Below are 9,977 nucleotides of genomic sequence, written 5' to 3'. Positions count from 1 at the left end.
TGGTCTGCTGCTGCATACCCATAGTGTTTAATAATTGCCTCACTTTGGATGGGCTGAGGAAACTGTCCTGAACCTCCCCATTGGCAATGTTCTGCTCAGGTGGTATCTGGGGGTTCGTGCAGAGAATGGGATTTGAAATGTCCTCTGTTGGAGAAGCTTCTCCAATCCTCTCCCCCTCAGGGGCGTTGCTGCTCCCGGCTTCCCGGAGCTGGGGTGCTCTGAGCGCCTCACTGCACCCAGATTCCTGGGGCTGGGATGCACTGGCCCCTTCGGGTTGTGGGCAAAGTTGGGGTGCGCTGGTCTCCTCATTGTCGCCAATGTTCTGGAGCTCGGGTGTCTCATCCTCCAACTCCCTAGAGCTTTGCCACTTCTTCTGCAGGTGTCGCCCAGGTACTTCTTCGTCCGAAGAGTAGCTGCCCTTGTCATCTGTTTCGGATGGGAGACGCCTCTTGCCAATTGTCTGGGAAGTGGCTTGGTCCCTTCTTAGCCCCTTCTTCCTTTTGGCTCTCTTCACCAGCTGCCACTCCCCCTGCTGATTTTCCGCTGCTTCCTCCTCCATTGATTCGCTCTCCTGAGGAGTGGGAGGCTCAGGGGGCAGTGCTGTTGATCGGCTGTCTGCTGCCTCAATAATTTCCTCCACCTTGTCTCTCTCTGTGTCCTCCTTTGTCCCATTGTTCTCACTGGGGGCCACGGTGGTTGGAGTGTTGCAAGTGTCCTTGGTAGTGGTGACACGAAGCATTTCTTCTGCTTCCCCCTCGTTGGCTTTGGCTGCCTGTGCATAATTGAGGCAGCGTTTGGGGCAGGTCCTGTAGAGGTGAGCTGCCTCGCCACATAGGTTGCCGCACTTAGTCTGTTTGCAGTCCTTTGTCTGGTGCCCTTCCTGTTTGCAGTTCTTGCAGAGGGCGGCGCTGCAGTTGGCCGCCACATGATCAGACTCGCCGCATGAGCGACATAGTTTGGATTGCCCTGCGTAGACAAAGTAGCCACGGCTTCTCCCGATAGCGAAGCTGGAAGGAGGGTGGAAGATGGTTCCCTTACCGTCGGTCTTGAGCATGACCTTAACCTGGCGTTTGCAATGCCAAATCCTTAAGGCGTCTCTATCCTTGCTGGAGCTCCCAACCTTGTCGACGTATCTGGTGAGGAAGGTGAACACGTCGGCGACAGGGTCGTAGGGGTTAGAGAGACGCACCGTCACCACACGGTCCCGTTGCAAAGGCAGAGCAAAGAACGGCTCCACCGTCACGATCTTCATCTCCGGCTGGTCTCTGTTCTCCTCGAACACCTTCAGGAACTTGACGCAAGCTGCCACATGCTTGAAAGTCACATCGAATCATCCAGCGCTGGGGAAGTCATGTAGGGAGTAGATCTCCTCCGCTTCAAATCCACATGCCTTCAACAGGATCCGCATAATGAAGAAGGCCCGATCCAAGGGTGCTCCTCCTTCGCTGTCCTTTACCGTCACCCGAACGGTGTTACGTACCCCATCATATGGGGCTCGACTGGTTATAGCAATCACTTTACGACTACACTTGATCTTAGCCAAAAGGCCGAGAAGCGATTCCATTTGCCTTCATTGTTACCTGCTGTACCTGCATACTAGCTTTCAGCGATTCATGTGCAAGGACACCCAGATCCCTCTGCGCTGAAGGATTTCTGAAATTTCTCTCCATTTAAATAATTGGTCGCCTTTTTATTCTTCTGACCAAAATGGATAACCTCACTTATCCACGTTAAACTCCATGTGCCAAATTTTGGCCCATTCACCTAACCTGTGCATATCCATTTGTAAATTTCTTATTTCTTCATTGTAACTTACTTTCCCACCTATTTTGGTGTTATCTGCAAATTTAGCTATGGTACCTTCTACTCCTGAATCCAAGTAAATAGTTGAGGCCCAAGGATCGAACCCTGTGGCACCCCACTAGATACAGCTTGCCATCCACAAAAGACCCATTTATCCTGACTCTCTGCTTTCTGTTGGTTAGCCAAAGCTCTATCCAAGCAAATATATTACCCTTAGCTCCGTGTGATCTTATCTTGTGTATCATTCGTTTGTGCGGCACCTTATCAAATGCCTTCTGGAAGTCCAGATATACTAAATGTACAGGATCCCAAATATCCACTTTGCTTGTCACATCTTCAAATAACTCTAGTAAATTAGTCAAACACGATTTAGTCTTCATAAAGCCATGCTGACTCTGATGGATTGCATTTTGACTTGCATTTTAGGAAGGTAGTGAAGGCATTGGAGAGAGTGCAGAAGAGGTTTACGAGTTCGGTTCCAGGGGCGAGGAAGTTGAGTTATGAAGTAAGGTTGGAGAAGTTGGGACTGTATTCCTTGGGGAAAAGAAGTCTGAGAGGAGAATTGATAGAGGTATTGAATATCATGAGGGATCTGGAGAGAGTAGATAGGGAGAAACTGTTTGCACCGATGAAAGGATCGAGAAGGAGAGGGCGCAGGTTTAAAGTAACTGGCAAAAATGCAAAAGTGATAGGAGCAGCGAGTGATCAGGGTCTGGAATGCACCGCCTGATAGCGTGGCGGAGGCAGGTTCAATTGAAGAGGGAATGAGATGTTAATCTGAAAAGGAAGCATGTGCCGGGTTACGTGGAGAAGGCAGGAGAATGTCACGAGGTGAAATGTTCATTGGGAGAGCTGGTGCAGGTACGACGGGCGGAATGGGCTCCTTGTGCAGTGTAAGGATTGTGTGAATGTGGATCTAGACGTTTCCGAGTAGCTGTGTAAAGTGTGTGAGCTTTGAGGTGTGAGTTTTCATTGTTGCTGTATCAGCAGCAGCAGCAGCGGCAGCAGAGAGAGTGTTTGAGAGGTGTATTTGCAAGTGAAAGATGTTTTTGTATGAGTGATGTAAAGTGTTTGTGAGATGAGAGTGCTGTCTGTGAGTGTTGGGTGAACATACGTGTTTTTTGTGTGCAGCGGGTGAGTGAGAAAGAAAGAAAGAAAGTTGGGTTTTGAAACATGTACATGTTGAAAAGTAAAGAAAGCATATATTTGTAAGAAAACTATTTTTAGCATTGAAATTCCCCTGGAAAGGGGTGGTGCACCATTCCCAGAGATACTGCAATACCGGGTCGATGTATGGAGTGGACAGAGCAAGCCCCTATTCCATCTCCCTGCTCCAAAAATCAATTTAATATATGGTACCCAGATAAGGGATGTATCTGATATTAAACTGATAAGAACAGATTTTTTTTTTTGGAAAAATATACTTTATTCGTAAAATATCTGGAAAAATATTCCAAATCATTTCAAAATCACCATCACAAAGGTACAATCAGGTTCAACTTTTACAACGTGTATCACGAGGTGCATCAATACAATCAATGAATATTACAATCATTTGCAGACATTCATTTTGAGCTGTACAGCCCGAGGAGCTCTAAACAGTTCCAAGTCCCTCGGTGCACTGTGGCAGAAAGGTCTTAGACAGCGACCTTTCCCCATTTTGCCTTTGCGGTGGCTGCCCCAAGCTTTAGTGCGCCCCTCAGCACGTAGTGCTGGACTTTGGAATGTGCCAGTCTGCCACACTCGGTCGGGGAAAACTCTTTGCACTGGAAGACCAACAAGTTTCGGGCAGAACAAAGAGCGTCTTTCACCGAGTAGACGATCCTCCAGCTGCAGTTGATGCTTGTCTCGATGTGCGTCCCTGTCCCTGGGATCAACACGTAGAGCACAGAGTCCTGTGTCACAGAACTGCTTGGGATGAACGGCGACAAAAACCACGGCAACTCTCTGCAGACCTTCTTCGCAAACGCACATTCCACGAAGAGGTGAGCAACGGTCTCTTCCCCACCACAGCTACCTCGAGGGCAACGTGCAGAGAGTGTGAGACTTCAGGAAGGATCTGACAGGGAGGGCATTTCTCACCACCAGCCAAGCTACGTCTTGGCCCTTGTTGGAAAGTTCTGGCGATGAGGCATTCTGCCAAATGACTTTGACAGACTTCTCGGGGAATCAACCCACAGAATCCACCCTCTCCTTTCCCCGCTGGGACTATAAGACGTTACGTGCCGACCACTGCCTGATGGACTTGTGGTCAAATGTGCTTTTCTGCAATAATTATTCCACAAGGGACAGATGGTACGGCACGGTCCAACTACTTGGAGCGTTCCGCGGCAGCGTGGCCACACCCATCCTTCGCAACACCGGGGACAGGTAGAACCTCAGCACGTAGTGACACTTGGTGTTTGCGTACCGAGGGTCTGCACACACCTTGATACAGCCGGACACAAAGGTGGCCATCAGTATGAGGGCGATGTTGGGCACGTTTTTTCCCCCTTTATCTAGAGGCTTGTACATCGCGTCCCTGCGGATACGATCCATTTTCGATCTCCAGATCAAGCGAAAGATGGCTCGGTGATCACCATCGCGCAGGAGTGTGGATAGGGCCAGACCTGCGCCATGTACAGCAACAGCGAGAGTGCCTCACACCTGATGACCAGGTTCTTACACGCAATGGAGAGGGAGCGTCGCTCCCACATGCCCAGTTTTCTTTTCACCATAGACACTCGATCCTTCCAGTTTCTAACGCATGCTCTGGACCCTCCGAACCATATCCCCAGCACCTTCAGGCCGTCAGCCATGACAGTGAAGGGGACAAAGGATCGGTCAGCCCAGTTCCCAAAGAACATGGCCTCGCTCTTCCCAAGATTTACCTTGGCTCCCGAGGCCAGATCGAACTGGTCGCAGATGTGGGTCAGTCTATGCACCGACAGCGGGTCCGAGCAGAAGACGGCGACATCATCCATGTACAGGGAGGCTTTGACCTGAGTGCCTCCACTGCCTGGGATCGTCACTCCTCTTATGCCCGGAACCTTCCTGATGGACTCGGCAAAGGGTTCTGTGCAACACACGAAAAGAACAGGCGAGAGAGGACAGCCCTGCCTGACTCCAGATTTAATCAGAAAGCTATCTGTTTCCCACCCATTGATCGAGACTGCGCTACTGATGTTAGTGTAGAGCAGTTGGATCCAATTTCGAATTCCTTCCCCAAACCCCATTTTGGAGAGTACATCCACCATGTAGGGGTGCGATATTCTTTCAAAGGCCTTCTCCTGATCCAAGCTGATGAGGCAGGTATCCACACCCCTGTCCTGTACAGAGGGAATTGTATCACTGAGCAGCGCGAGGCTGTCCGAGATCTTCCTGCCCGGCACAGTGCAGGTCTGGTCAGAGTGGATCACCAGTTCCAGAGCGGATTTGACCCGGTTGGTGATGACCTTGGACAGAATCTTATATTCCACATTCAACAGTGAAATGGGTCGCCAATTTCTAATTTCCTCCCTTTCTCCCTTGTGCTTGTGGATGAGGGTGATGATGCCTTTCCTCATGGATTCCGACATACTGCCGGCCAGGAGCATACTCTCGTACACTTCTAGCAGGTCTGGGCCCTTCCAGTACCAAAGAGCAGAATACAACTCCGCCGGCAAGCCGTCACTTCCGGGAGTTTTACTCTTCTCGAAGGACTCAAGGGCCTTAGTCAGTTCGTCAGGAGTTAGCGGTTTGTCCAGGCTCTCCCGTGTACTGTCGTCTAAGGCCTCCGTCGTAGAGGACAGGAAGGACTGGGAGGCCGTGCTGTCTGTGGCCTTCACGTCATACAATCGGGCACAAAAGGATTTGCTGATCCTCAAAATGTCGGACTGCGATGACATTACTGATCCGTCTTCTTCCTTCAGGCTGCTGATCGCAGAGCTGTGATCACACGAAAACTGTACAAATTACTGAGTAAGGCTGTGATTAATCAGGCGGGCGACGCCACGGGCGCCACTAGATTCAGGGGACATGCTGCTTTCCACCGCCAGAAGAGAAAGTTAGTTAACAATGTACTGACAGGAGTGAACACAGGGACTTCCCTGGTAAACTCTCTCGACATTCAAGGAATCAAATCCGAGGTCATGAATCTTAAAGGGATCATGAGGCAGCTTGCTCATAAGAGTAGCGAGGGCTGGTGAAACGGCACGTCCCTAGGGGGCAAGAGTGTGGCATCTGTATTGGAAAGAGTTAGAGACCCATGCTAAAGCCACCAGCCAATTAACAGAAAGGGAGGAACGACAAAAGGACAGCACCCAATAAAGCCAGCTTAAGGCCAGTGGATGATTGGGCAATTAAGACACAATCTGGGCCAGATCCAAAGTGGGGAGGTACCGGGCTGGATCAACAGTGCCCGGTAGTGGGGGATGGCCAAGAACCCAGGCGTCATCAACGCATGTACATTGAAAGGAGTGACCAGGGTGTATGCGGTGATTCAGAAGTGCACCTCAAACCAAATGAACGTGTTAGGTATGGGCAATCCCCTCAGTCACAGCAGACACGGGCCCACACCCTCAGTACCAAGTGGAGAACATTGGGTTAATCCGAGACAATGACTCCCTCCGGTACTACCCCATAGATATGCATGCCATATGCAAGAATGAGGGCATACACGGGGAATCACTGAGTGGGTGCACGAGGAAAGGTAGCCACACAATTTGCTCCCATCCAGTGGAACGGGTGTGGTGCTGGACAAATGCGGGTACAACCGAACGGAGGGTTGTATATTAGAAATTACCCACAGAGGAAACCATCACAACCGCTCAGGATACAAGGGAACCCCGGCTCCAGTTACTATCGGACACGCGTGAATAATGTACGTCCAACAAAGGGGTCAGGTCTCAGTCAACGCCTCCGACACACTCCACCATGCCCTGGAACGCTATGAGGAACCTAAGCAGGCCCCAATTCCCCACCTTCCCGAAAGTCTGACAAAGTTTAAAGGTGACTTACGAAAGGTGATGAATCAGCATTATGTGTTACAGGCGGTGTTTAAAAGGCTAATCAATGATACGGAAGAGCACTTGAGAGATCCGACGGTGGGAGCAAGTGTGGGAATGGGGGCTGAATGTGGACATACACCCCTGGATAAGAATAAGCTCTCATACACTCGTCGCAGTGCAGCTAGTTTTAGCATTGTTTAACTCTAATTCTTTCAATGTCTTCTCCAGACAATCCAAAAAGTACCAGCGGACAATGAGTGGCGTACTGAGAGGCTGCAAGGAGACATTTGCGTTACATTATGGTACCAGCAACACTCACACACACACAGATTACACAATCCACACTGACATCACTAAAACTCACAGACGGAATCTCAGTAACAATCCACATGCTTTGCACAGTCTTGTTTTGGGGGTTAAGTGTTTGATATTTCGAACTGCAGTGACATTCCCGACAAGATGAGTTAAAGTTTTAACATTAACCAGAAAATGGCTGAAACATTGTTTTCCTGGGGTGAACACGTCAAAGGACAGGAAGAATCAGAAAGTTGTCCTGCCCTGGGATTAACATATCAATGGACAGGCTTCCTGGGGAGCAGATTGAGAGACATACCAACAGGTGGAGTCTGCAAACTGCTCATTCAGGATATACCTTGCTAGGAACCCAATCCGAAAATCGCCTCCAGAGTGCGGAGCGAGTCCCCACTCTGGTTTAAGGTGCGTGTGTGTTCCTTCTGTCTCAATCTGCTTTATAACTCTTTGACTTGTTTGTATTTGGATGTTGCTGAGTTGTAACTGAGAGTGAATCATTGGCTCTTGCGTTATTTTGTTTGAAAATGTTCTTTGCTCTCTGTTTTAATGGAATTAATTTTCTCCCCCACCCCTCAAAGAATTTTTATTTTGAAACCTGCAATCTGAAGATCCAGACTGGGACAAGGACTCTTCTTCTTCAGGAGTTACCTGAGACCTTCTCCAAGGCCGTGCCCCATGGGCCCACGTGAGTTTGTGTCCGTTTCTTACCTCGAGATTTCATTTCCATCCGGGACCCTGGTTTTCGGTGGGTCCGGTTAACCAGTTCCTGTTGGACTGCGGGCCTGGAGTTTCAAAAAGAAAATCCAGGGGCTAAAGTAGCCCAGCCTTGCAATCTAAAACTTACATGTTAGCCTCCAGTGTGTGAGGAACAGGAGCCCCACAAGAGGAAATGAAAAGTCCTAAAGTGAAGCTGCCTAAAATCTTGTTATAATTCAGGGACAATGCGTGTATTTTGGGTCGTGCGATCATTCTGACGGTTAAACAGGATTCCCGGTGGTCATTTTACTGAGGGTTTAGATTTCTATCTGCCTTTCTCCAGTTTTCTTTCTGTTTATTTCTTCGCTTTGCGCTATTTAAGCCTTCAAGGAATAATCACAGGTGAATTGATGGACCCACAGCAGGGGAAGTGAGCTGCAGAATGGGCAGGGAAAGACTTTACAGATGGGGAGAGTGGGCAGGAGTTTCAGAAGGCTCTCCACCAACACTCTCCACTCCTCCACCACCCTCCCCTCCTCCTCCACCCTCCCCTCCTCCTCCACCCTCACCTCCTCCTTCACCCTCCCCTCCTCCAACAGCCTCCCCTCCTCCACAACCCTCCCCTCCTCCTCCACCCTCCCCTCCTCCTTCACCCTCCTCTCCTCCTATACCCTCCTCTCATCCTTCACCTTCCCCTCCTCCTCCTCACTCCCCTCCTCCTTCATCCTCCCCTCCTCCTCCACCCTACCCTCCTCCTCCACCCGCCCCTCCTCCTTCACCCTCCCCTCCTCCTCCACTCTACCCTCCTCCTTCACCCTCCGCTCCTCCTCCACCCTCCCCTCCTCCTCCACCCTCCCCTCATCTTCCGCCCTCCCATCCTCCTCGACCCTCCACTCCTTCTTTATCCTCTCCTCCTCCTGCAGCCTCCCCTCCTCCTTCACCCTCCCCTCCTTCTTCACCCTCCCCTCATCTTACGCCCTCCCCTCCTCCTCCACCCTCCACTCCTTCTTCATCCACTCCCCCTCTCCACCCTCCCCTCCTCCTCAACCCTCCTCTCCTCCTCTACCCTCCTCTCCTCCTCCACCCTCCTCTCCTACTTCACCCTCCCCATCTCCACCACCCTCCCCTCCTCCTTAACGCTCCCCTCCTCCACCACCCTCGACTCCTCCTCCACCCTCCTCTCCTACTCCACCCTCGCCTCCTACTCCACCCTCCCCTCCGGCTCCACAGTCCCCTCCTCTTATATCCTTCCCTCCTCCACCACCTTCCCCTCCTCCTCCACCCTCCCCTCCACCTTTGCCCTCTCCTCCTCTTTTACCCTCCTCTCCACCTTCACTCTCCACTCCTCCACCACCCTCACCTCCTCCTTCACCCTCCCCTCCTCCAACAGCCTCCCCTCCTCCACAACACTCCCCTCCTCCTCCACCCTCCCATCCTCCTCCACCCTCCCCCCCTCCTCCTCACTCGCCTCCTCCTTCACCCTCCCCTCCTCCTCCACCCTACCCTGCTCCTCCATCCTCCCCTCCTCCTTCACCCACCCATCCTCCTCCACTCGCCCCTCCTCCTTCACCCTCCCCTCCTCCTCCACTCAACCCTCCCTCCTCCTTCACCCTCCCTCCTCATCCTCCCTCTCTCCTCCACCCTACCCCCTCCTCCTCCACCCTCCCCTCCTCCAACCTCCCCTCCCTCCTCACCCTCCCTCCCTCCTCCTTCACCTTCCTCTGCTGCTCCTCCCTCCTCCCACCCTCACGTTCCCCTCCTCCACCCTCCCCTCTCCTCCAACCTCCCCTCCTCCTCCACCCTCCCCTCCTCCTTCACCTTCCTCTGCTGCTCCTCCCTCCTCCCACCCTTCACGTTCCCCTCCTCCTCCACCCTCCCCTCCTCCTCCACCCTCCTCTCCTCCTTCACTCTCTCCTCATCCTTCATCCCTCCCCTCCTCTTCCACCCTCCCGTCCTCCTTCACCCTCCCCTTCTCCTCCACCCTCACCTCCTCCTTCACCCTCCCCTCCTCCTCCAACCTCCCTGCCTCCTTCACCCTGCCCTCCTCCTCCACCCTCACCTCCTCCTACACCCTCCCCTCCTCCTCCACCCTCCTCTCCTCCTCCACCCTCCTCTCCTCCTTCACCCTCCCCGCTTCCTTCACCCTCCCCTCCTCCTCCACACTCCCCTCCTCCTCCACTCTCCCCTCCTCCTCCACCC

At 52.1% G+C, this 9,977-nt stretch overlaps 1 pseudogene; it reads right to left on the bottom strand.

Moving 5' to 3' along the window:
• Positions 1-3,051: 3,051 nt before the first annotated feature.
• On the bottom strand, positions 3,052-3,225 carry LOC144673725 (U2 spliceosomal RNA; annotated as a pseudogene).
• Positions 3,226-9,977: the final 6,752 nt, after the last annotated feature.

Source organism: Cetorhinus maximus, unplaced genomic scaffold (assembly GCF_964194155.1).
Source record: "Cetorhinus maximus unplaced genomic scaffold, sCetMax3.hap1.1 HAP1_SCAFFOLD_453, whole genome shotgun sequence".
In the NCBI taxonomy this organism is placed as follows: domain Eukaryota; kingdom Metazoa; phylum Chordata; class Chondrichthyes; order Lamniformes; family Cetorhinidae; genus Cetorhinus; species Cetorhinus maximus.
The sequence above is the reverse complement of the archived record's forward strand: the minus strand, read 5'-3'. Positions and strand labels throughout refer to the sequence as shown.